We start from the raw sequence: 26,782 nt of genomic DNA on the forward strand, positions 1-26,782 counted from the left end.
TTCTTCCTACCTCAAAGGCCCTCTCCTGCTGTACCCTCAACTCTACCCCATAACTGTGGCACTCCTGTTGACTCTTCAAGACTGATCCCAAGCTTTCTTTCCTTTTTTTTTTTTTTTTTCCCCTGAGGTAGAGTCTTGCTCTGTCGCCCAGGCTGGAGTACAGTGGGGCGATCTTGGCTCATTGCAATCTCTGCCTCCCAGGCTCAAGTGATTCTCCTGCTTCAGCCTCCCAAGTAGCTGGGACTACAGGTGCCCACCACCATGCCCGGCTAATTTTTGTATTTTTAGTAGAGATGGGGTTTCGCCATGTTGGCCAGGCTGGCCTCGAACTCCTGACCTCAGGTGATCCACCCGCCTCAGCCTCCCAAAGTGCTGGGATTACAGGCGTGAGCCACCGCACCCGGCCCCGAGTTTCATTACTTCAAGAAGTCTCCCCTGACTCCCTAACATAACGCTCTCCTCTGTGCTCCCCTAGAGGCATAACCACTATTTTTTAAGCACTGTCTATCTCCAGGCAGCTGCATTGCCCTTATAAGTCAGGCGGCCACAGCACGCTGGAATGTTTGTTTCTCTGGAAGAGGGAATGAGCAGCCACCTGGCAATGCAGCCAGATGCATAGTGAGTCTGCAGTAGCCACTGCTTTACTATTAGATATGCCGTGTGGCAATTGTTAGTGCAGATCTACACTAGAATGTGAGCTCTTATGGGTTAGAACAGTTGTGTCTGTTTCTTCATCCCCATATCTTTCCTACTATAGCTTTGGATATAGTAGGTATTCAGGAAATATGTGCTGAAAGAATGAATGAATGAATGAATGAATGAATGAATGATCAAGCATATTCCTGCCCGCTCTCCATTTCCGCTACCAGCCCCAGGGCAGGTACGAACTCGGACTCCATTAACCCAGGCAGCCTACCAAGTTCCCTGCCTGTCACCTGGCTGGTTCCTGACCACTCCCCAAACACCTGACCCCTCCTGTCTCCTTAAGCCTTGTCTACCTCTCCTCCCACCACAGTTTCTACTCACAGCCATCTGCCCGGGAAACTAAGGTTCTGGGTGAACCCTTATCATCGCCTCTACCACATCATCCCATGAACCTACTCTTTCTTATCCCTGCGGCTCCCCTATCTGTATTCCTCTCCTTGGTGGGACCTCAAGTATTCCCTGGGCTTTGAAAGTCACTTTTCTCTCCCTCTGAAATTTATCTGCAGCCTCAACTTCTCCTCCAAGATGCAGTCACGTATTTTTTTAACTGCAAATACGTGCAAATCAAATTCAACTTGTCTGAAAACTGTCCTGGTTTTCCTCACTTTCTTCATCATTTCCCATTTGATATCATCATTTTCCAGCACCTGGGGAAATGGTGCTCCAGAGACCCCAGCCAAATTTGTCTGTCTGCTTCTCTGTGATCAGACACCTGACTTTTATCACCAGGGCCCCAAACTCCCCAAAGCTCCCAGCCAAGCCTGGCAGGAGTAGTGAGGCCTCAGCAAACCTAAGGATGACTACCCATGTGAAGGAGCTGTGTCTCCTGGGCTGCAGCCTGTTCTTTCCATGTGCAAATTCAGTCCAGGGCTGTAGATCTTCAGATTTATCAAAAGGAACTGGGAGCGAGGTTTTTTATGTTGACAGCTCTTGGTCTTTTAATATTGGCTTCTTTTTTTTTTTTTTTGAGAGGCAGTCTCACTCTGTTGCACAGTCTGGAGTGCAATGGCATAATCTTGGCTCACTGCAACCTCCGCCTCCCAGGTTCAAGCAATTCTCCCTGCCTCAGCCTCCTGAATAGCTGGGATTACAGGCGCCCGCCACCATATCCGGCTAATTTTTGTATTTTTAGTAGAGACAGGGTTTTCCTTGTTGGCCAGGCTGGTCTCAAATTCCTGACCTCAGGTGATCTGCCTGCCTCGGCCTCCCAAAGTGCTGGGATTACAGGCGTGAGCTACCGCGCCTGGCCTTTTGTTTTCTTAATAGACTTTATGTTTTAGAGCAGATGTAGGTTTATAGAAGAACTGTGCATAAAGTAGTTTCCATTCCCTCCCTCCCCACTCCCCTGTTATTAACATCTTGCATTAGTGTAGTGTGTTTGTTAAAACTGATGAACCAACATGGATGCATTGTTATTAACTATTGTCCCTCCTTTACATTAGGGCTTACGCTTTATGTTGTGCATTCTATGGACTTTAACAAATGCTTAATGTCATGTTTCCACCATTGCAGTATCACGCTGGGTTTTTTTTTTTAGACAAGGTGTCGCTCTGTTGCCTGGGCTTGAGTGCAGTGGCAGTAACATGGTTCACTCGACCATGTTATTCGACCTCAGGCTCAAGTGATTCTCCTGCCTCAGCCTCCCTAGTAGCTGGGGCTACAGGCATGCACCACCACACTTGGCTAATTTCTTTATTATTATTATTATTATTATTATTATTATTGTTGCAGAGATGGAGTCTCACTATGTTGCCCAGGCTGGTCTTGAACTCCTGGACTCAAGTGATCTTCCCGCCTCAGCCTCCTAAAGTGCTTACGGGTGTGAGCCACTGTGCCCAACCCATGCGGATTATTTTTTAAACACTTTAGGCGTCAGAAGTCTCTGCTTTCTACACTCTTTCATCCTAGTGTGCCCCTCCTTCTCATCGTATCTACCCCACAGTATTCAGCTCTTTCCCCCTCTCTCCACTCCTTAGAGTTTCCTGTCCTTACACACAGTCAGCTTTTCATTTGTGTCATCTTTCTACCAAACTCTAAGCTCCTGGAGGCACTTGGAGGTTTAATTTAGAAGTCTCAGTCTCCCCAGTGCCTAGGGTGCTTTTGAGATTCACTAACATTCACCTGCAGGCATATTGAGCAAATGCCTGCAGATGCGTTGGCTCTGAGGCTTCCAGGAAGATGCTTTAGGGCCCGTTGACAACAGAGAAAGTGGGAGCATGTGGCAAGGGATGAAGACTTGGGCACATCTCCAGTGGCAGTGGCTGCAGGGAGGAGAGAGGAGGTGTTCCAGCAAGAATAGTTTTAGAGAGAGGAGAGGTGAGGACAAACGGCTTTGAGTGGGAGGACGCTTGAATCCCTGGGAGCTGCCCCGTAGAATGCCCAAGTTGGGATCACAGCCTCCCAGGGCTCCCCCTCTCCTGGGAGAAACACTGAGGTCAGAGAGGGGAGGGGAGTTTATCCAAAGCCCCAGAGCAAGTTTGCGGCAAGCAAGCTCAGAACCCAGAGCTCTCTCTGCCTCTTGCAGCCTTCCTGGAGGGAGACAGTCCTCCATCACCCCCACCTTCTTGATGAATGGCCTGTAAGAAGGGGGTGCCCAGTGTGGGGCCAAGGTTTTCTCCCCAAGCAGAGCAGAGAGAAAGCCCAGGATATGGCCGGCAAGCCGTGTGGGGCAGGACAGGGAGGCGGTGAAAGGGATGGGGTGGGGCCACGTACTCCACCTTCCCCTTCCCCTGCCTCTCCCCAGCAGCAGCCTCCTTCGGGAAAGAGTTTGAGAAGGAAAACAAAGGCAAAACCCCCCCTCCTTAGTGGGGCTGTCCTCCCAGTCTCCCCAGGCAGCCTGGGTTCTCTCCCACCCACAACTCACCCAGCGCTGCCCTAAGTAGCCAGAAGAGGAAACATACATTCCGGTCGGCTAAAGGGACCCCAAGGGGTGAGTGGCTGTTCCCGTGACATGCCCCCCACAGTCACACCTCTGTGCCTTTGCTCAAGCTCTCCCTTCTGCCAGCGTGCCCTCTCCCTTCCTGAGCTGACAGATTCTTCATGCTCTCCTATGCTCCATTCACACGCCATCTCCTCTGTAAAGTGACCCTAAGCCTGCTTCCCCCACACGTGAAGGTTTCCTTGCCCGGATGCCTCCATAGCACTTTTGTCTCCACCATCCACACAGCGTCTAGCACATGGGCTCACAAGTTTGTGTGTCTCCCCTGTTCTGCAGGGAGCTCCCCCAAGGCCCAGGCTGTGTTTATTCCTCTGTGTCCCCAGCTGTCAGCAGAGCACCTGCCACAGAGCTGATGCACCACATGGAGGAGTGGATGAGTGGACGGACAGATGGATGAATAGCCAGTCTCTGAGTAGAACAGTCAACATGTTCCATTGAGTCTCTTATTTTTTTTTAGACGGAGTCTCGCTCTGTTGCCCAGGCTGGAGTACAGTGGTATGCTCTCTGGCTCACTGCAACCTTCACCTTCTGGAGTCAAGTGATTCTCCTGCCACAGCCTCCCAAATAGTTGGGATTACAGGCTCCTGCCACCACACCCAGCTAATTTTTTTGTATTTTTAGTAGAGACAGGATATCACCATGTTGGCCAGGCTGGTCTCAAATTCCTGACCTCTGGTGATCCGCCAGCCTCAGCCTCCTAAAGTGCTGGGATTACAGGTGTGAGTTACCTCACCTGGCCTAATTTTTGTATTTTTAATAGAGACAGGGTTTCACCATGTGGGCCAGGCTCGAACTCCTGGCCTCAGGTGATCTGCACCTTGGCCTCCCAAAATGCTGGGATTACAGGTGTGAGCCACTGTGCCCAGCCAAGCCTCTTCTTCTATAATGAAAATAGATCTAGGTCCTGTCTTTCAGGAATCTAAATTGTGGCTACCAAAACGATAACACTTAAAATAATCAGAGAATGATATAAATCAAGCTAATAATAATAATGATCTTTGATTGAACTGTTTGCTGCCAGCCACGCTCTATGCAAAGAACCTTATGTACATTATTTCATTTCATCTTTATGCAGTTTATAAGCTAAGGACAGAGAGGCTGAGAAAGCTAAGAGCAAGGCTGAGAAAGTTAAGCAACATGTTCAAGGCACCAGTCAGTGCGTAGAGAAGCCAGGTCTGAAACCCAGACCAGTGTGACCCTGAAGTCTGGTCTCAGCCACTTCCCTACAGCTAGAGGGTTCAGGGAGGAGGAGAGCAGCAGGAGAGGAGTCTCTGGAGCCTGTGTCCCTCCTGGAGGAGGCCGACTGTGGGCTGGGCCTGAAAGGCTGCCAGGGAACTGGCCAGCTAGAGGGTATGGGAGGCTTGGGGGTAGGCCTACAGCCTGGCCAGCCTGGAAAGACTCCCAGGGAGTTGCACGGGATGGGAGTGGGGGTGGCCCTTATCCCAGCCTCACCTGAGTGGCCCACAGTGACATGGATGGCAACCCTTCCTTAGGGCCCTGCCAGGTTCCTGTTGCCTCTCCCTCTGTCACCCCTCCCTCTGGGTCTGCAGAGGAGAACCAGGCCCATTGCTTCCGGTGTGGCCTGATTGCCTTGGGTGTGGACTTTACCCAAGTTGGAGGGCAAGGCCAGTGCAGCCTGTAGAGCCACTTCTCCCTGGATCACACCTGCTGAGGGAATGCCTCTCCCAGCCACCAGACCAGTTTCCAGTTTCCAGGGTGGGGCAGCCAGGCAGAAACAGGTTTCTGTGAAGTGACACTCCCTTCATTCACCGACTGGTAGCATGACTCTGTCCCACCACTTGGAGCCATGCCAACAAATCCTGCCCTGGATTGGGGATTCCGTCTGGACGCCAGGTTACCCTGGGAATGTGGCTTTGCCCTTGTTCACCAGGCACTGCAGGGGCTGATGGTTCTGAACCTTTCCTGGCTCACAGATGTCACTGAAACTTTGTTGAAAGCCAGGGCCCCTGTCCCCAGTGACAGACACACACACACACACACACATTTACACTCACCCACACATAATTTAACCAATAATTTGATAAATTCCCTGAGGCCCATCCATGGATTTTCATGGACCTCAAGTTAAAAACCCCCATCCTTGAAGATAGAGAGTAGATTGGTGGTTACCAGAGGCTGGGAAGGAGGTGGGGGATGAAGGGCAGAAAAAAAATATAAATATATTTCCAATCACTGAACTAGATGGTAAATTATATATGTATATTATACCTAAATTTCTTTTTTCTTTTTTTGGAGAGAGAGCCTTGCTCTGTCACCTCACTCTGTCTGATTGTCACTAGTGCAGTAGTGTAATCTCGGCTCACTGCAACTTCTGCCTCCCAGGTTCAAGCAATTCTTGTGCCTCAGCCTCCCAAGTGGCTGGGACTGCAGGTGTACACCACCACACCTGGCTAATTTTTTGTATTTTAGTAGAGACAGGGTTTCTTCATCTTGTCCAGGCTGGTCTTGAACTCCTGAGCAGGCAATCTGCCTGCCTCGGCCTCCCAAGGTGCTAGGATTACAGAAATGAGCCACTGCGAACAGCCTCAATTTTTGTTTTTTAAATCATCCTAAAAGTTTTTGCAGCTGATGGCTCACTCTCCTGAATGTGTTCTTTGTAGTAATAGTAGCCACAATAGTAGCCGTGGTGGTAAATACCACTGGCATTGATTCAGTGTTTTGTAGTTCATAAAGTTTGTTCACATCTATTATCATTTCATTTTAGCTCCCCCATAGCCCTGGCCAGGTAAGTATTAATATGTTTATTTCACAGATGACAAAAATGAAAGTCATTTGGAACAAGCCCAGCCAATTCATACCTAGGAGATGGTAGAGAGGAGACCTGACCTTGGTGACCCCAAATCCCAACTCTATGTGCCTCTCCCCATCTTCATAGAACATTCTCCAAGTTTAGGCAGTCCAGGATACTTGTTACCATACACCAGGGAACGTTAGTGAAACCACCTTTGCAAAATTATGACTGAGACAGTGAAAGAGATCTAACTTAACTAACTCCGTCTTGCTTCTAACCCCAAACTGTCTTTGTTCATTCCTGGGCATAGCCTGAACTTACTTTGGGAGTGTATAGTTTAAACAAAAATGGTAACAGCCCTTTCCCAAAGCAGACCTCCTTCTTGCCTGGGGACTAGATTAACATTAGCCACAGGATTAGAAATTATGGTTTAGGAGTCATGCAGTTGGAGGCCACAAGATTCTGACCCTCCCTAGACTGCTCCTAAGATCAGCACTCGGCATATTTTGTGGACCCTGCATTCGATGGATCAGCTGGCACCACCCAGATCAATGAACTGGCCCCTCTGATCTTGTGGCCCCCACCCAGAAACTGACTCAGTGCAAGAAGCCAGCTCCGACTCCCTATGACTTCATCCCTGACCAGCACTCCTGGCTCATTGGTTACCCAGCCCCCCACCACCAACCAAGTTATCCTTAAAAATTCTGTTCCAGGAATGCTCAGGAAGACTCATTTGAGTATAATGAAACTCCGGTCTCCCACACAGCAGGCTCTTTCTCTATTGCAATTCCCCTGTCTAGGCAGGGGAATCGGCTCTGTCTAGGCAGAGGGCAATGTGAACCCCTTGGTCACTTACAAAGTTGGTGGCTCATCTGGGATTGCCCTTGTGGCTACCTGCCCATGGTTCAGTGGCCCCACTCCAGTGATGGATTGAGAAGCCAGCCCAAGCAGCTGCCTAGTTCTCTTGGACTGGGGCTGACTCTGGTACTCTCTGTACTGGTGGGGTGCTGCTGACCCAGCGTGCATGGATCTAATTGCAATGGAGAAATAGTCCTGGGGCAGTGTCCCTTAACTGTAGCCCTATCACAGGGTGTCTATATAGCCCCATGATGGAGTATCTGTCTGTAGCCCCATTGTGGGGTGTCTGGATTGGTGAGTATCCTAGATGCTGTCAACACCTCCTTTCTTCTCGCCACTGGTTCTGTAACCCTATGGTGTGGTGTCTGTAGCTCCACCATGGGGTGTCTTGTGTCCGTAGCCCCATTGCAGCATGTCTGTTTAGCTCCTGTGGGGTCTCAGTTGCCTCTTTCTAGCTAGTAGGAAGAGTCTTGGTTTGAGAGACTTATCCTCAATCAGGAAGATTTTGAGGAGGTTTCTCAGATGGATAATAGGAGGATAGTTTGGAAGGGATACTCTTGGAGTTTTTGGTTAGGGATCTGATTTGGAAGGCCTTCGGTCCGTCTCGTCTTTATGTGTGTTTGTATATGTGGAAGGGATCTCAGGATCCTTTGCTAATGGAAGTCCAGCAGGTCTAACTCAGAGAACGCTCCTTATTTGTCTGGTTACATTTGGTGAGCCCTAAAGAAAGCTCAATAGGCCTGTCTCTTGGGGTGACTATCTGGTCTTTGCCTTGCCCAGAGGTCTTATTGTGAATTACCATTTGGAGGTCACCCCTCCCCACCTGGAGTGAATCAGAAATAGGGAGCAATGGGAAAAAGATTGAGCTTTCCCGGGCTGATACTGGGTGCTGAATGAGGTGACTGATGTCTGTTTTGTTATGTGGATTTTGCTGGGATGGAAAATCTTAATTTGGTTCCACATGCAGCCCATTGGGCAGCATCTTGCAAATTAAGAATCTTGCCTATGGTTCCATAAAACAGCAAAGTGGCTTTTTTTTTTCTCTCGTAAAGTGGCTTGAACCCCACAGCTATAGCACAAGCGAGCAGGGTCATCAGAAGCCACTCCGTTCTTCTGGAAGCTGCAGAGAAAGGCAACCCAGAAACCTGATATGCCAGTAAAAAGGGTAAGAAATTCTTACCGGCCAAGTTTCTGGTCTCTCTTTCTCTTTCTCTGTCTGGGTAAAACAGTAAACTATTGGTCTCTTCTGCAAGGGTTTGATGAATAGAAAAAAGGATTTGTGAGATTAGTCTTAGGCGGTAGCCAATCTGCTGTACTTTGTGCAAAGAATTTGTCTTTCTGTGTTCTGTAGTGGAGGGAGGGGTATCACAGGATAGAATGTGGGTTTAAGACCCCTATAAGCTCACTTTTCAAGCCAGCTTGGCAGGCTGGTCAGTTACAAACCTTGCTACGGGTCCCTGAAACCAACACTGGATGAAATTTCTCTGTCTTGCTTTGTGCCCTTAAGAGCTTAACTTTGTGACCATGTGGGAATACTTTCTCTTGGTTTCTGCCATCCAGAGGACAGGAATTTTGGGGTTCATGTCATAGTCCTAAAAAACGTTTCTTGAGCAGTTAAAAGCCTGTGCAAGCTTGAAATTGGTTTTTCTAATCTCCTTCTGAGGAGAGCGATAGAAACTGCTCAATGCTGTAACTCAGTAGTTGAGGCTTTGCCTTTTGACAATGGCGGCCTGGGTTTTAGTCTTGGCTTCTGGAATGATTCCTTTCTGGGTTTTATTTATGAAACTTTGCCATTTATCGAGGTTCCCCCCCGCCGCCCCACCCCAGCCAACCCATGGATAGCTTCTGATTCCCTGTCTTGAATTTTCCTTTCTCTAAACTACCCTGGGGGAGATTCTAAATCTTGTTCAAAAACAAAAAAACAAAAAAGAAACTGCTTACCATCTCCTTGAGACATGTATGTGTCTATGGTTAAGTTATAACCTTAGCTAAAACTTATTAATTTAGTGTGGGAAGTTAACTGTGGTAGAATTTAAAAGCCAAAAATATTGGTCGCTCAGTGTGGCTAAAGTTGGGTAAGAAAAATTTTTAAAGGATTTTTTTTTTTTTTGAGATGGAGTCTCACTCTGTCGCCCAGGCTGGAATGCAGTGGCCTGATCTCGGTTCACCGCAAGCTCCGCCTCCCGGGTTCACGCCATTCTCCTGCCTCAGCCTCCAGAGTAGCTGGGACTACAGGCGCCCGCCACCACTCCTGGCTAATTTTTTGTATTTTTAGTAGAGACGGGGTTTCACCGTGTTAGTCAGGATGGTCTCAATCTCCTGACCTCGTGATCCGCCCGCCTTGGCCTCCCAAAGTGCTGGGATTATAGGCGTGAGCCACCGCGCCTGGCCCTTAAAAGGATATTTTTTAAAAAATGCTATGGTTAAACGTCAGCTTAATTAAAAGTGGATAAACAAGCAATAGGTATATTTAAAAGGCCTTTATGTTTTTCTCTTTTTGGATCTTGTTTTTTTCCTGGAAATAGGTTTTTTCTTCTCAGTCAACTGAATTACTTTTTTCCATTTTTTTGTCTTGCCACTCCTAATGCACACATGAGAGGCCCTAAGATAACTTCTGGTAGCCTGAGACTCCTTGGGAAAAACAGAGGAGGCGCCACAGACCCCGTTTTGGAAAAAGCTCTGTTTTTCTCATGGAACCCCAGGAATTAAAAGCGGATAGATCCCTCTCAAAATCAAAGGCTCTGTTCTGTTTTGCATTGTGTTATCTGACAGTTTTGAGTTTTGGGGGTATCAGAAATTACTTCTCATTATGAGAGAGTTTTGGTGTATAGTAACTAGGTAGGAAATACACTTTAGGGGATGGCTAACAGTAGTTATGGAGGGATACTTGATTCTGCACACTTGGATCAGAGACGCTTGCTCTTGACCACCTGGAAGATAAGGAGACATCCCTGCCCCCGACTGGGAGATGAGACTCCCCTGAGAGATGGGCCGATTACAAAATGGGCTGATTGGCTTTGGCTGCCTTGAATGGAATGCAGGGTAGAAGCACTGCGCGGTCTTCTCCCACAGTATTTCCCTCCTCTTGGGGATCCAGGATCCAGTATAAAATGGCACCATTAATTCTGGGGATCTGTCTTTGCCTTCAGCTGCTTACTTGCTGCTTATTTGGCCCTAGAAACGCATGCTTTCCCGGCCCTGTTCCTCCAAGGGCTCCACCCTGAAGCCAGTCATCCAATTAAGAAACTGGCAAATAAGGCCAAGCACGGTGGCTCACGCCTGTAATCCCAGCACTTTGGGAGGCTGAGGCGGGCGAATCACAAGGTCAGGAGATCGAGACCATCCTGGCTAATATGGTGAAACCCTGTCTCTACTAAAAACACAAAAAACTAGCCAGGATCGGTGGCGGGTGCCTGTAGTCCCAGCTACTCTGGAGGCTGAGGCAGGAGAATGACGTGAACCCGGGAGGTGGAGCTTGCAGTGAGCCGAGATCACACCACTGCACTGCAGCCTGGGTGAGAGAACAGGACTCTGTCTCCAAAAAAAAAGAAAAAAAAAAAAAGAAAGAAACCGGCAAGCGAAAAATCTTACAAATGCTGAATCTTCTGTCTGTCTGTATTCATATGTGGTGTGTGTGTGTGTGATGTTTGTATAAAAGAGCTCTGATTAAATGGCTTAGATATATAAGCATTTAAATCAAACATTTTATTAGAGAAATAGAAACTATAATACCTTTTTGTTCACATGACTCTAGTAGTCTTTTGGAAATAAAGACAGTTGTTTTTGTTTTTGTTTTTTCTTTGAGACGGAGTCTCGCTCTCTCACCAGGCTGGAGGGCAGTGGCACAGTCTCGGCTCACTGCAACCTCTGCCTCCCAGGTTCAAGTGATTCTCCTGCCTCAGTCTCCCAAGTTGCTGGGACTACAGGCGCCCACCACCATGCCTGGCTAATTTTTTTGTGTTTTCAGTACAGATGGGGTTTCACCGTGTCAGCCAGGATGGTCTTGATCTCCTGACCTCATGATCCACCCACCTCGGACTTCCAAAGTACTGGGATTACAGGTGTGAGCCACCGTGCCCGATCCCGGAAATAAAGACAGTTTTAAAGATTATTGGTAAAATAAAAAGTCTTGAAAATGTAGACATTTGGTCTAAATTAAGGTTAGATATCAGATTTGCTAAATGCTTTATGGTCAAACTGTTTCTTTGACTTTTGAAAATTATTCAGTTTCCCGTGCTCGCTTCGGCAGCACATATACTAAAATTGGAAAATTATTCAGTTTCCCTACTTTGGAGCATTAGATGATAGATAAGGCCTGGGGACATATGGAGAGCCAGGCCCGCCAGCTATGCTAAGAGTCAGACCTTATCTTCATTTCTGGCTGATGTCCTAGACTCCACCCCAGTACATAATTAAAATCAGTTACTTATCAGATTTTTCACTAAAAATAAAAGTTGCTAAGATTTAACATTGTAACATGTAGTTGAGACCACTGGAGAAACAGTTTTATATACTAGGTGTGTGGGGAATGTGTTTTTGGTAAAAGATGATAAGAAGGCATGGAAATATGGCTTTTGTGAAAGGGAATGTAGTTTTGTCCACTTCAGAGGGTTTTAAAGATTGTCTTAACCTAAAAGAGTAACGGAACAAAACTGAAGGTTTAAGCAAAGGGAAAAGTGTTTGTAAAGGTTTGATCTTGTAAAAAAATTCTGTGGGTATAAACAAGTTGGCTAAGATTTAAAAGAAATTGGCTGGGTGTGGTGGCACTTTGGGAGGCCGAGGACGGGGGATCCCTTGAGGTCAGGAATTCAAGACCAGCCTGGCCAACATAGTGAAACCCCATCTCTACTGAAAAAAAACAAAAATTAGCTGGGCGTGGTGGGAGGCGCCTGTAATCCCAGCTACTCGGGAGGTTGAGGCAGGAGAATCGCTTGAACCCGGGAGGTGGAGGTTGCAGTGAGCCGAGATTGCACCACTGTACTCAAGTCTGGGCAACAGAGTGAGACCATGTTGCAAAAATAAATAAATAAATAAATAAAATAAAAAAGATTTAAAATAGATTTTAGCTTTTTTTTTTGAAACGGAGTTTTGCTCTTGTTGCCCAGGCTGGAGTGCAATGGCGCAATCTTGGCTCACTGCAACCTCTGCCTCCTGGGTTCAAGTGATTCTCCTGCCTCAGCCACCCGAGTAGCCTGGATTACAGGCATGTACCACCACACCCAGCTAATTTTGTATTTTTAGTAGAGGTGGGGTTTCTCCATGTTGGTCAGGCTGGTCTCGAACTCCTCACCTCAGGTGATCCACCTGTCTTGGCCTCCCAAAGTGCTGGGATTACAGGTGTGAGCCACCATATCCAGCCTTTTTTTTTTTTTGAGACGGAGTCTCACTCTGTCGCCCAAGCTGGAGTGCAGTGGCGCGATCTGGGCTCACTGAAAGCTCCGCCTCCTGGGTTCACACCATTCTCCTGCCTCAGCCTCCCAAGTAGCTGGGATTACAGCTTTAAAAACTGTGCTATTGGAAAAAAGGAAACTTCTAGGACTCTCATGGAGAGCTTGTGTGTTAAACATTGCTAATCCTTTTGTTTTCAGAGTCAAGGTTACTTATTTCTTTAGAGTTATTTGCAACTTTTAACAAGTGAGTAAAATATACTCCTGTGGAAAATTTTGGAGCATATTTGTTTCTCTCTACCTGATTGCTCTAGAATTTGGAAACCATTTGTGTGTATTCTCAATTTATGGCAGTATAGTTAATTGCATAAGTGCAATAAGAATCTGTTTTCTTTTGTAACAGGACACCATTGGAGAAACTGGTCGTTTTACCAAGGATTTGACTGGAATGGCATGCTTCCTTTAAAGAATTAAAGTTGACTTATAGAGCCAATTAAAGCCGTTTGGGGAATCTGGCCTCATACCTTGTCCACAGAGTTCCTGTACAAGGTTCCTGAGCTGTGGTAAGTACAAAATGTCACTTTCTAACAGGCCCAGGAACCCCAAGTTATCTTGGGACCTCAGGAGGAGAGGACTTTGCTCAACTCATAGGTATTTGAGGGTAAAAACCCATGGCTGGGCTCAGCTTTTAAAAAATTTTATCTGAGATTCTTCATGGAGCAGAGTTCTATTAAAGCCAATTTAAAAAGCCTAAGTGAAAAATAATTATTCTTGCTGCACTTTATGCAAATAATCAGGCCAAGTAGAGTAAGACTAAAATTTATTTTGTAAACTGTAAATCAGTTCTATCATTATTTACTTTTAATAAAAATGGTGACTGAAATCCCAGCACTTTGGGAGGCCCAGGTGGGTGGATCGCTTGAGGTCACGAGTTCAAGACCAGCTGGCCAACATGGTGAAACCCTGTCTCTATTTAAAAAATACAAAAATTAGCCAGGCGTGGTGGTGTGCACCTGTGGTCCCAGTTACTTGGGAAGCTGAGGCCTGAGAATTGCTTGAACTTGGGAGGCAGAGGCTGCAGTGAGCTGAGATTGCGCCACTGCACTCCAGCGTGGGTGACAGAGCAAGATTCTGTCTCAAAACAAACAAACAAACAAAGCAGAAACAACAACAACAACAAAAAGATTGTTGTGGGAGGACTAAGGCTACCAGGTACCCAGACAGATGCATGTCTGGACAAGAAGCCCCTCCTAATGTAACTGCCCAAGGGGTTCACCTTGTCCACTGCCTAGTGACAAAATTATGCTCCAAAAGAAAACTATAGTGTACTGTTGTTAGCTGTTCTTGAGGGTTTTTTTTGCTGCAGGTTAGACTAAATTCTAAATTCCTTGTGGGTTAGAAGTCCCCAAGCTAATGCTTTCAAATCTTTGCTTTTAAAATCCGGGATCGTACTTATCGTAGAACTCGTGATTTACCTTATAGGAGGCTGTTCACTTAAACACTGTAGTAAAACTATAGATGAAAACACTAATGTTTTTCACACACAAGCCTTGGAAGCCCAGCCAGGCCTGCATGAGTACACTCAGACAGTTACAAAACGTTTCCATTCTTCTCACCTTGGGGTTCACTCCCATTCCCACAATGTCCCTCGTCAGCAGGAAGAAGCCAGAGCGATTGACAGTGTTTTCCCATCTTCACAGCCTACACCTTAAGATGAAAGTGTTGCAAAATCCAAAGGGAGCGATTGAGACCGCCTTTGCAAAATTATGACTGAGACAATGAAAGAGATCTAACTTAATCGACTCCATCTTGCCTCTAACCTCCAGGCTGTCTTTTTCATTTCTGGGCATAGGCTGAACTAACTCTGGGAGAAACTTAGTTTGTAGTTTATAGTTTAAACAAAAATGGTAACAGCCCTTTCCCAAAGCAGACCTCCTTCTTGCCTGGGGACTAGATTAACATTAGCCAAAGGATTAGAAATTACGATTTAGGAATCTTGCAGCTGAAGGCCACAAGATTCTGACCCTCCCTAGACTGCTCCTAAGATTAGTGCTTGAGATATTTTGCAGACCCTGCACTTGATGGATCAGCTGGCACTACCCAGATCAATGAACTGGCCCCTCTGATCTTGTGTCCCCCACCCGGGAACTGACTCAGTGCAAGAAGACAGCTTCAACTCCCTATGATTTCATCCCTGACCAGTCACCACTCCTGGCTCACTGGCTCACCCCACCCACCAAGTTATCCTTAAAAACTTTGCTCCCCGAATGCTCAGGGAGACTGATTTGAGTAATAATAAAACTCTGGTCTCCTGCACAGCCGGCTCTGTGTGAATTACTCTTTCTCTATTACAGTTCCCCTGTTTTGATGAATTGGCTCTGTCTAGAGAGCTGGCAAAGTGAACCCCTTGGGCAGTTACACTAGGAGGGGCTTCTTGTCCAGTCATGCATCCGTCTGGGTACGTGGTGGCCTTAGTCCCCCCACAACAATCTTTTTGTTGTTGTCGTTTCTGGTTTTTTTTTTTTTTTTTTTTTTTTTTTTTTGAGACAGAGTCTTGTTCTGTCACCCAGGCTGGAGTACAGTGACGCAATCTCAGCTCACTGCAGCCTCTGCCTCCCGGATTCAAGCAATTCTCATGCCTCAGCTTCCCAAGTAACTGGGACCACAGGTGCACACCACCACGCCTGGCAATTTTTGTATTTTTTATTAGAGACAAAGTTTCACTATGTTGTCCGGGCTGATCTTGAACTCCTGACCTCAAGTGATCAGCCACCTGAAGCCTCCCAAAGTGCTGGGATTACAGGCATGAGCTATTGAGCCCGGCCTCTCCACAATTTATCTTTAGAATGTACCACAGCATGTGTGACTCTAGGTAGAAAAAAAATCCATGGCTCTCCATAATCAATACAGGTGACCTGTGACATTAACATCTTTTTTTTTTTAAAGACAGAGTTTCGCTCTTGTTGCCCAGGCTGGAGTGCAATGGCACAATCTTGGCTCACCGCAACCTCTGCCTCCCGGGTTCAAGCGATTCTTCTGCCTCAGCCTCCCGAGTAGCTGGGATTACAGGCATGTGCCACCATTCCCAGCTAACTTTGTATTTTTGGTAGAGACAGGGTTTCTCCATGTTGGTCAGGCTGGTCTCAAACTCCCGACCTCAGGTGATCCACCTGCCTTGGCCTCCCAAAGTGCTGGGATTACAAACAGGAGCCACTGTGCCTGGCTTCACATTAACACCTTTTTTTCAAGCTTTTTTGATTATGGCTTTTAGTAAGCAATACCTTTTGTCATAATCTAGTACACACATACAGTCATACATAACATAGTAAGCAATATCTATAAACATATATAACAAATATCACAAAACAGTACTTACCTTTACTCTGCAATACACTGGTATTTTCTGTCTATTCTTTTCCATACGATTCTACCTTTAAATGTTAATCATGACTCACTAAATAGATTTCATTATCCATTGAGAGGTTGTGACCTGCAGTTTGGAAAGCACTGCGTGAGCAGACATAATCATGGTTTTAATGAATGGCAAACTACTTGGGAGTTGTTTATGATCTTGCTGAGGTGGGCATTTGACTCATGCTACAGGGAGGCTGAAGTTCAGGCATGTGTCATTCAGCTGATGAGTGACCTCAGCTTTCCCCCAGCTCCCTGCCCTGTGAGTTGGTCCTTTTCTCCCCATGGTGGATTCACGCATTGGCATGGCAGGATGGACTTCTGGTCCTTCCAACTCTAGGACCCATGCACATATTCCCACTGTTCGTTAGAGACCTTCCTTCTTTTTGACTTTGCCAGGCCCTCACTGAGTGACCTCAAACAAGTCATTTCCTATCTGAGGTTCTCAGATATAAAATAGGAAGAAGGGTGGATTGAACTAGCCTGTGCTTCTCACAATAGCGGGGGAGGCAGTTTGCAGCAACAGGATGTGTATAATACGTATTTTTTTCTGGAAGATTTGGAGAAAATAAATTTTTGTGTTAAAACAACTTTAAATTACGGAGCAGACTACAAAGAGCACATGCTTTTTTATGATACTTTTTTATTGTGGTAAAATATACATAACATAAAATGTATCATGCTAAGCCCTTAAAAATGTGTAATTCATTGGTATTGAGTACATTCACATTGTTGTGCAACTATGACCACCATCCATCTCCACAACTTTTTCATCTTCCCAAATAGAAACTATGTGTCCCTTAAACACTCATTCCCCATCCCCGCTACCCGCCTCCCTGGCCCCCATGCCAGACTGTCTTTACATAAATGTCTCTATAAATTTGTCTATTCCAGGCATGTCACCTTAGTGGAATCATACAATATTTGTCCCTTTGTGTCTGGCTTATGTGACTTAATGTTTTCAAGCCTCACCCACGTTGCAACACGTATTAGAATTCTAGTCCTTTTTTTTTTCTTTTTTTAAGAAATAGGGTCTTGCTCTGTTGTCCAGGCTGGAGTGCAGTGGTGTGATCACAGCTCACTGTGGCCTCGTTCTCCTGAGCTCAAGCAGTCCTCCCACTTCAGCCTCCAGAGTAGCTGAGATTACAGGCATGAACTACCACATTGGGCCTTTTATTCTTTCCTAAGGCAGAGTAATATCCTGTAGTATAGATATACCACATTTTGTTCATCCATTCATCTGCTGATGAGCATTTGGGCTTCCACCTTTTGGTTGCTGTGAATAATGCTGCTGTGAAAATTGGTTTAGAAACACCTGCTTCAGGCCGTGCACGGTGGCTCACACCTGTAATCCCAGTACTTTGGGAGGCCAAGGTGGGCGGATCACTTGAGCCCAGGAGTTTGAGACCAGCCTGGACAATACAGGGAGGCCTCATCTCTACAAAAAATACAAAAATTAGATGGTGTGGTGGCATGCGTCTGTGGTCCCAGCTACTTAGGCTGAGGTGGGAGGATCACTTAATCCCAGGAGGTCAAGGCTGCAGTGAGGCACTGTCAGGCTGGGCAACAGAGTGAGACCCTGTCTCAAAAAAAGAAAAAAAAAATATGTTTCAGCCCCTTTCACTTCTTTTGGGTATATACGTAGAAGTGAAATTGCTGGATTATATGGTAACTCTGTTTAACTTTCTGAGAAACTGTCATACTGTTTTCCATAGCTATTGCACCACTTCACAGTCCCACCAGAAATGCATTAGTTTCAATTTCTCCACACCCTTGCCAATACTTACCTTCTGTGTTTTTTGTTTGTTTTGTTTTTTGATAGCAGTCACCCTAATGGCTGTGAAGCGGTATCCCATTATGGTTTTGAATTGTGCTTCCCTAATGACTAGTGGTGCTGAGAATCTTTTCACCTGCCTGTTGGTTGTTTGTTCTTTTATTATTGTTATTATTATTATTTCTTTTATATTGGTTGTTTGCACATTTGGGGAAAAATATCTATTCAAGCCATTTGCCCATTTTTGAATTGGCTTGTTTGGAATTTTTTTGTCAAGTTCTGGGAATTCTTTATATATTCTGGATATTAGTCTCTTGTAGATATCTGATTTGCAAATCTCTCATTCTGTGGGCTGTCTTTTCACTCTCTTGATAGTGTCCCTTGATGCATACAGGTTTTTTATTTTGATCACATGTTTTAAGGTAAAATGGTCTGAAAGCAGCTGGGGCCCCTGCTCCTAGGCTCTGCCTCCCTCCATCCTCCCCCAGGGTGCTATTCAGTCCTTGGAGGTGGTGAGGACTGCCAGGGCCTTCTGGCACAGTGATGGGATCAAGACTCGGCCGTGGTCACCTCCTGGGCTCTGTGCTGTTTTCTGTCCACATGAAGGAGATTAGACAGGAGCCCCAGGGGAAGGAGAGGATCAGAAGTGTGGCTCAGCCACCCAGAGCCCGCCTGGACGCAGGACCTCCCCTTCACCTCTCACTCTCTGTTCTTCTCCAGCCATGCTCGGACCCTGCACCTTGCAGCGCTGGCTAAAGAAGCCAACTCCTCCTACCACACGCAGGAGGCATTCGGACCACTCTGAGGATAAGTAGAAAGGTGATGCTGGCTTCTCTCTCCCGACATCTCCTCGCTGCTTCTCACAGAACCTGAAACCCCTCTGTTAGCCTTGCCTCTTTGGGTCAAATGTATGACCACTTGTCTGAAAGGCCTTCAACAAAATCCAGACATCCAGTGGTGATTTAGACTGGATGGCTTCTCAGAAGCTTCCTGGTCTCGTGTTTCCATTCTAAAGCGAGCACGGAGAAATTTCCTACCAGTGTTCTTTGCCTTTGCTATGCGTTACCCGACTATGAGTTGAGTGTTTTGTTTTCCAATATGTTTTTCAGGAACAAGGAGGTGGCATTACAGCTGGGTCTATCCAGAGTTTTTCATATTCAGGGTCACTGCTTTCCATTATTAGAATAGGCTGTCTGGGGGAACATGGGTAACCCTGGAATTTCCCAGTGAATACTTACTTGGAATCCTTTCAGAAGGCACTTGACACAATCAGGGAAAGAAATAGAGGCAAAAAAATGTAACACAGATTGAGATTTATTCCCAGGAATATGGTCTTCCAGTTGCAAATCCTGGTTTTGTGGTAAAAGAGTCTTTAAAGCTTCCTTTAAAGAGCTGAGTAGTGAGTTTGGAGAAAGTAATCATTGCAGATGAACTTAGGCCAACTGCTCATTTACAATGACTATTTCATCAATCAATTTCAACATATACTTTTTTGCGACATTTTAACAGCTCTGAAATCAAGATTCATTTCCTATCAGTGGTGCCTCATGATAAAATTGGCAGCATTTGTGTGTGTGTGTGTGTGTGTGTGTGTGTGTGTTAGTGGTAGGCAAAAATAGTGGCATGACTTCCAGCTGACAGTGTCTGAAGTTGATTGAAATACAGTCCTAGGCTCATTCTATCTGTAGGCACCTGAGAACTAGAAGGACCCCCACAATCTCAGCACCAGGTAGCACAACACAATACAACATTCAGGGTGAGTTCCATCATGCATATCTTTTTTTTTTCTTTTTTTTTAGCAAGCAGACAGAGAAACAGTATAATGACCTAGCAAACCCCAGCAAGCTACTCTTCCTCCTGTGGCTGGGACCACAGGCACATGCCACCATGCCCAGCTTATTTTTGCATTTTTGGTAGAGACGGGGTTTCACCATGTTGCCCAGGCTGGTTTCGAACTCCTGGACTCAAGCAATTCACCTGCCTCGGCCTCCCAAAGTGCTGAGATTACAGGCGTGGACCACCATGCCCGGCTACAGCAAACTACTCTTTTAGGAACTCTTAGGCACACCTTGCTTGAAAGTTCGTGCATGACTGATGTGACAGCTGTCTTGTGGCATGCTTCAGCTGAACTTCTAGTTGTATTCAAACCATTGACTCTTCCCTAAAAGGCTTATCTGGACTCATTTCGAGGAGTGGCCTCTTTGGGGTATACCATAGCTGTCACGCAAGAGAGAGGGAAGCTTCTCACTCATTCACATATCTCTAATTCCACTCATTTCTCCAAAGAAACAGCATTCACTCTGCTAATTAGTAAAGCCTCTGGTGTTGATTAAAAATAACCTCAACTGAATCCAAGCTGTACCCTCCGGAATGTGTGTGTGAGTTTATGATTCGTCTTTCAAATGCTAACTAACCACCCCCACCAGGGGTATGGATTAAAACTAACATTTTCATATCATGTTATCTATGTGAAGTATTTGAAAGCAAATTGCAAACAGCATAATAATAGCGAATGAGGACTTGTGACTTGGGACACATTTGTCAGCAATTAGCATTAAACACAGCTTTAACAAGTATAGATTTCAAACAACTTTGTTGGCGGTGAGAGTATTTTTCAAGTAAACTGTGTGAGGTGACTCAAAAGAGTGGCCGTAGTTGTGAAGATGCTCTTGCTGATTTTGAATACACTTATTTCTATGAAATATGAGTGGAGGCTGGGCACCGTGGCTCATGCCTGTAATCCCTGCATTTTGGAAGGTCAAGACAGGTGGATCACTTGAGCTCAGGAGGTAGAGACCAGTCTGGCCAACATGGTGAAACCTTGTTTCTACCAAAAAATACAAAAATTAGCTGGGCATGGTGGTGTGCTATAGTCCTAGCTACTTGGGAGGCTGAGGTGGGAGAAACTCTTGAACCTGAGAGGTGGAGGTTGCAGTGAGCTGAGATCACACCACTGTACTCCAGCATGGGTGACAGAGTGAGACCCTGTCTCAAAAGAAAAGAAAAAGAAAAAAGAAAAGAGACAGAAGAAAGGAAAGAAGGAAGGAAGGAAGGAAGGAAGGAAGGAAGGAAGGAAGGAAGGAAGGAAGGGAAATATCAGTGGAAAACTATTTTAAAATTGATATATTGAATATGTAATATTCAATATTCATATAAATATATGAATATATTTAGGGGTTCTGAATATGTATGCCTAACTAATTAATAAATTAATGCTGTGAAGAGACTTTTTTAGTTTATTTGTATTACTAGAAGTTAGTAAGTTTTTGGACCTTCTCACTGGAAAAATAGTCCATAGGCTTATAATTTGGCCACCTTTTATGTAAACATATTTGATAGGTTATGAGGTTTGCCAACTGTGTCCTTCAAGGCCTAAGATCCACAGAGTGTAGGCTGAAGTTCACTGTTGGGGGATCTTTATGGATGGGCCCCTAGCCTAAGAGGAATGAGACAGCCAAGTGCAAATTTCACCTCTTAGTAATTTTGCTTGGTCTTGAATGGAAAGGTTTTAGCTTGAAACCTCCTGAGGGTGATTTTGCCGTTGATTTGCCTGTTTTGTTTTCTTTTTTAAGGCTATTTCAGGGGAGCTCAGCATGTCCTGGAGAGTGTATTAAACACACACCCTCTTTTTGTTTTGATTTTTTTGAAGCTATTTAAAACTTATTTTAAAGCTTCGGAACTCTCTTTTAAATGAAATCTTACATTCAGGATTTGTATCCTAGGTAAAAAAAGAAATCTTGCATAGCCGGGGGTGCCTGTAGTCCCAGGTACTTGGGAAGCTGAAGTGGGAAGATGCTTGACGCCAGGAGTTCGAGGCTGCAGCGTGCTGTGATCACACCTGTGAATTGCCACTGCACTCTAGCTTGGGCAACAGAGTGAGACCCAGGGCTGGGTTCCCTAAGGGAGGGGGACACTACTGAAAATTTATACTATTATTCTTTCTCCCAGCCTTTGCCAAAGGGATCTGTGGCCCAGGGTAACGGTGTATTAAGAAAAGGAGGTAATCAGAACTTTCATGGACGGCTATACACCAGCTCTGTGCTGACATTGATTCCAGGAGGCCCAAAATGTTACTGTGGCCCTCTAATCAGAGGCGAGGCTCATAGAGGTGAGATGATCAGCAGAGTTGTAGCTCGGGTCTGACTCACAGTGAGTCCAAGGGAATAGACAAACTTAGAGGCTGGCAAGAATCCCCACATGACTTCCCTAACCTGTGAGGGGAGGGCTATTGTGGTGGAAATGGCCGAATGAAAGCCATTAGAGCTGTCTCTACCTGGAAACATAATAAATCAAAAACAATATCGCATCCCTGGAGGGATTGCAGAGATTAGTGCTACTATCAAGGACTTGAAGACACAGGGGCGGAGATTCCCACCACATCCTCATTCAGCCTGTGCAAAAGACAGATGGATCCTGAATAATCCAGAAGACAGTGGATTATCACAAGCTTAACCAAGTGGTGACTCTAATTGCAGCTGCTGTACCAGGTATAGTTTCATTGCTTGAGCAAAATAACACATCTCCTGGTACCTGGTATGCTGCCATTCATCTGGCAAATGCCTTTTTCTCCAACCTGTCTCTAAAACCCACCGGAAGCAACTTGCTCTCAGCTGGCAAGGCCAACAATACACCTTCACCGTCCGACATCAGGGGTATGTAAACTCTCCGGCCCTTTGTCTTGATTTAGTTTGCAGGGCACTTGATCGCCTTATCTTTCCACAAGGTATCATGCTGGCCCAGTACATTGATGGTGTTGTGCTGACTGGACCCAGTGAAGTAGCAGCCACTCTGGGTTTATTTGTAAAACATTTGCTTACATAGAGGGTGAGAAATCTGACAAAATTGAGGGGCCTTCTACCTCAGTGCAATTTCTAGGGATCCAGTGGTGTGGGTCGGGTATCTTGAGATATCCCTTCTAAGACGAGGGATAAGTTGTTGCATTTGGCCCCTCCTACAACCAAGAAAGAAACACGTGAACACCTTGGGCTTGTTTGGATTTTAGGGACGCGTGTTCCTCATTTGGGTATGTTACTCTAGTCCATCTACCAGGTGACCTGAAAAGCTGCTCGCTGTGAGTGGAGCCCAGAACAGGAGAAGGCTCTGCAACAGGTCCAGGCTGCTATGCAAGCTGCTCTGCCACTTGGGTCATAGGACCCAGCAGATCGATTGGTGCTTGATGTGTCAGTGGCAGATAAGGGTGCTCTCTGGAGCCTTTGACAGGCCCCTGTAGGTGAATTGCAGCAGAGGCCCTTAGAGGGCCTTTTGGAGCAAGGTCTTGCCATCATCCACAGATAAATGCCCTCCTTTTGGGAGGCAGCTCTTGGCCTTAGTAGGACTGGGTCTTAGTAGAAACTGAATGCTTGACCGTGGACCACCAATTTACCACATGACCTCAGCTGCCTATCATGAACTGAGTGTTATGTGACCCACCAAGCCATAAAGTTGGGCATGCACAGCAGCATTCCATCATCAAATGGAAGTGGTTTATACATGACCAGGTCTGAAGAGATCCAGAAGGCACAAGTAAGTTATATGAAGTGACACAAATGCCCATGGTTTCTACTCCTCCTACTCTGCCTTCTCTCTTCCAGCCTGCACCTATGACCTCATGGGAAGTGCTGTACAATCAGTTGACGGAGGAGAAACAGGGCCTGCTGTCCAGATGGATCTGCGGGAGATACAGGCCACCTGAAAATGGACAGCTGCAGCACTATGGCCCTTCTATGAGGCATCCTTGAAGGACAGTAGTGAAGGGAACTCTTCTCAGTTGGCAGAACTTCGAGCAGGGCACGTGGTCATGCATTTTGCTTGGAAGGAGAAATGGCCGGATGTATACAGTATACTGATTCATGGGCTGTAGCCAATGGTTTGGCTGGATGGTCAGGAATATGGAAGAAACATGACTGGAAAATCGGTGACAAGGAAATTTGGGGAAGAGGTATGTGGATGGACCTCTCTGATTGGACAAAGGAGGTGAAGATATTTGTGTCTCATGTTAATAGTCACCAAAGAGTGACCTCATCAGAGGAGGACTTTAATAATCAAGTGGATAGAATGACCTGTTCTATAGATGCCAGTCAGCCTCTTTCGCCACCCATCCCTGTCATCATCCCAGAGTCTCATGAACAAAGTGGCCATGGTGGCAGGGATGGGGGTTATGCACTGGCTCAGCAACATTGACTTCCACTCACTGAGGCCAACCTGGCTACAACCACTGCTGAGTGCCCAATCTGCCAGCAGGAGAGACCACCACTGGGTCCCTGATGTGGCACCATTCCCTGGGGTGATCAGTCAGCTACCTGGTGGCAAGTTGCTTACACTGGACTCCCTCCATTGTGGAAGAGGCAGTGTTTTTTCCTTACTGGAATACATATTTAGTCCAGATATGGATTTGTCTCCCCTGAATGTGATACTTCTGTCGAAACTACCATCCATGGACTCATAGAATGCCTTATCCATTGCCATGGTATTCCACACAATATTGCTTTTGACCAAGAAACTCATTTTACAGCCAAAGAAGTATGACAGTGGGCCCATGCTCATGGAATTCACTGTTTTTACCATGTTCCTGTTATTCCGAAGCCGCTGGCTTGATAGAACAGTAGAATGGCCTTTTGAAGTCATAATTACAGAGCCAGCTAGGTGGCAATACCTTGCAGGGCCGGGGCAAGGTTGTCCAGAAGGCTGTACATGCTCAGGATCAGCGTTCAATATATGGTACTATCTCTCTCACAGCCAGGATTCACAGGTGCAGGAATCAAACTGTAGAAATGGAGGGGGGTGGGGGGCACCACTTGCCATTATCCCTAGTGACTCACAAACAAAACTTTTACTTCTTGTTTCCAAGAAGACTTGATGCTCTGCTGGTCTAAAGGTCTTAGTTCCAGAGGGAAGAATGCTTCCACCAGGAGACACAACAATGATTCCACTGAGCTGGAAGTTAAGACTGCCATCCAGCCACTTTGGGCTTCTCGTGCCTCTGAATCAGCAGGCTAGGAAGGGAGTGATGCTTTGGGCTGGGATGATTGATGTGGATGACCAAGAAGAAATTGCCCTTCTACCTGACAATGGGAGTGAGGAAGAGTATGTCTGCAATACAGGAAAGCTCTTTGGGCCTCTCAGTATTGTCCTGCTCTGTGATTAAGGTCAATGGGAAACTATAACAACTCAATCTAGGCAGTACTAACAAATGGCCCAGACCCTTCAGCAATTAAGGTTTAGGCCAACCCACTAGGTAAAGAACCATGACTAACTAAGGTGCTTACTGAAGGCAAAGAGAATGCAGAAGGGGTAGTAGAAGATGATAGTTATCAATACCAGCTACAAACATGATCAGTTACAGAACCAAGGACTGTAATTTTCATGAGTAGTTCCTCCCTGTTTTGTTAAGAATATGTTTCCAGGTGTATGTACATATATTAATAAATAGCTTTGTTTTTGTGCTTCTCTTATTTCTTCATCATGTAATATAAGATTCATTGACCTTGTATCAGTAGTTAAGTATTTTTAATGTTATATCATAGTATTTAAGTCATGAGATATCAAGAGAAGAGTAAATATCACCCAAGAGCTTTACCTCCTCTTCTGTGGAAGGGATTAGTGCGTTTTGGGTTGTATGCAGGATAATTGTATCATGTTATGCAGAACTATTTTCTTGTTATTGTCTTTATTTGGAGATTAAATATGATTTAGGAGATGCAGATTGGTGCCAAGTTGACAGGGGGTAGACTTATGATGGTTAATTTTGGGTGTCCACTTGACTGGATTAGGGAATACCTAGAGAAATGCTAAGAGTGATTTCTGGGTGTGTCTGTGAGGATGTTTCCAGAGGAGATTGGGTTGTGAGTCCATGGACCAAATGGGGAAGATCCACCCTCGGTGTGGGCAGACACCATCCAATCAACAAGGGCCCAGATAGAACAAAAAGAGGAAATTCAAATTCTCTCTCTCTTTCTCCTGAAGCTGGGGCACCCTTCTTCTTCCCTTGGGCATCAGAACTCCAGGCTCTCTGGCCCTTGGACTCTAGGACTTGCACCTCCACCCCACAGAGTTCTCAGGGCCTTCTGCCTCAGCCCGAGGGTTAAACCATCAGCTTTCCTCATTCTGAGTCTGTAGGACTTGGACTGAGTCACACTGCTGGCATCCCTGTGTCTCCAGTTTGTTAGACAGCCTGTTGTGGGAATTCTTGGCTGCTATTATCACATGAGCCAATTCCCCTATCACCTCTCTCTCTCTCTCTCTCTCTCTCTCTCTCTCTCTCGCTATCTATCTATCTACCTACCTATCTACTTGGTTCTACCTCTCAGGAAAACTCTAATACAGGTATATATTTGTCTTATTTCTTCTTTCTTTCTCTTTTCTTTTCTTTTATTTCCTTCCTTCCTTCCTTCCTTCCTTCCTTCCTTCCTTCCTTCCTTCCTTCCTTCCTTCCTTCCTTCTCTTTTTCTTTTTCTTTTTTTTTCTTGAGACAGTCTCACTCTATTACCCAGGCTGGAGTATAGTGGTGAGATCTCGGCTCACTGCAACCTCTGTCTCCCGGGTTCAAGAGATTCCCCTGCCTCAGCCTCCCAAGTAGCGGGGATTACAGACATTCGCCACCACACCCAGCTAATTTTTGTATTTTTAGCAGAGACAGGGTTTCACCATGTTGGTCAGGCTAGTCTCGAACTCCTGACCTCAGGTGATCCACCTGCGTCAGCCTCCCAAAGTGCTGGGATTACAGGTGTGAGGCACTGTGCCCGGCCTGTCCTATTTCTTTATTTCTTTTTTATATATTTCTTGGAGACAAGGATAGTCTTATTCATCTTTTTTCCCCTGTGCAATGAAGGAATAGAATGATACAAAGCATGCCTACTTCCCTCTATTCTGCGTATCCCAAACTTAAACCATTTTTATATCAGTTAAATTCTCAGCTTTTCCTTAAATCTGCGGCAGCCCACAGAGAATAATCAGCTATT

The 26,782-nt window shown here is 45.8% G+C and overlaps 1 protein-coding gene and 1 non-coding gene across 26 annotated transcripts in view; one reads left to right on the forward strand and one right to left on the reverse strand.

Annotated features, from left to right (window-relative positions):
- Positions 1-26,782, forward strand: part of PAQR5 (progestin and adipoQ receptor family member 5) — a 102,469-nt gene that overhangs the window by 24,839 nt on the left and 50,848 nt on the right. For 12 of the 25 annotated variants that reach the window (XR_012415100.1, XR_012415099.1, XM_073996144.1 and 9 more), the window contains exon 2: positions 13,044-13,203. The exons of 1 other annotated variant lie outside the window; for it this stretch is intronic. The gene's annotated coding sequence lies outside the window, so the exon portion shown is untranslated. Of the gene's footprint in view, positions 1-11,220; positions 11,315-13,043; positions 13,204-18,545; positions 18,645-21,773; positions 21,934-26,782 lie in introns of all 25 variants that reach the window. 12 more of the 25 variants (XR_012415101.1, XM_065548125.1, XM_073996142.1 and 9 more) reach the window with 6 other exon arrangements.
- On the reverse strand, positions 501-628 carry LOC123575002 (small nucleolar RNA SNORA77). The gene has a single exon (XR_006700174.2). It is a non-coding gene; the product is annotated as a small nucleolar RNA SNORA77 (small nucleolar RNA).

This window comes from Macaca fascicularis, chromosome 7 (assembly GCF_037993035.2).
Source record: "Macaca fascicularis isolate 582-1 chromosome 7, T2T-MFA8v1.1".
Taxonomy (NCBI): domain Eukaryota; kingdom Metazoa; phylum Chordata; class Mammalia; order Primates; family Cercopithecidae; genus Macaca; species Macaca fascicularis.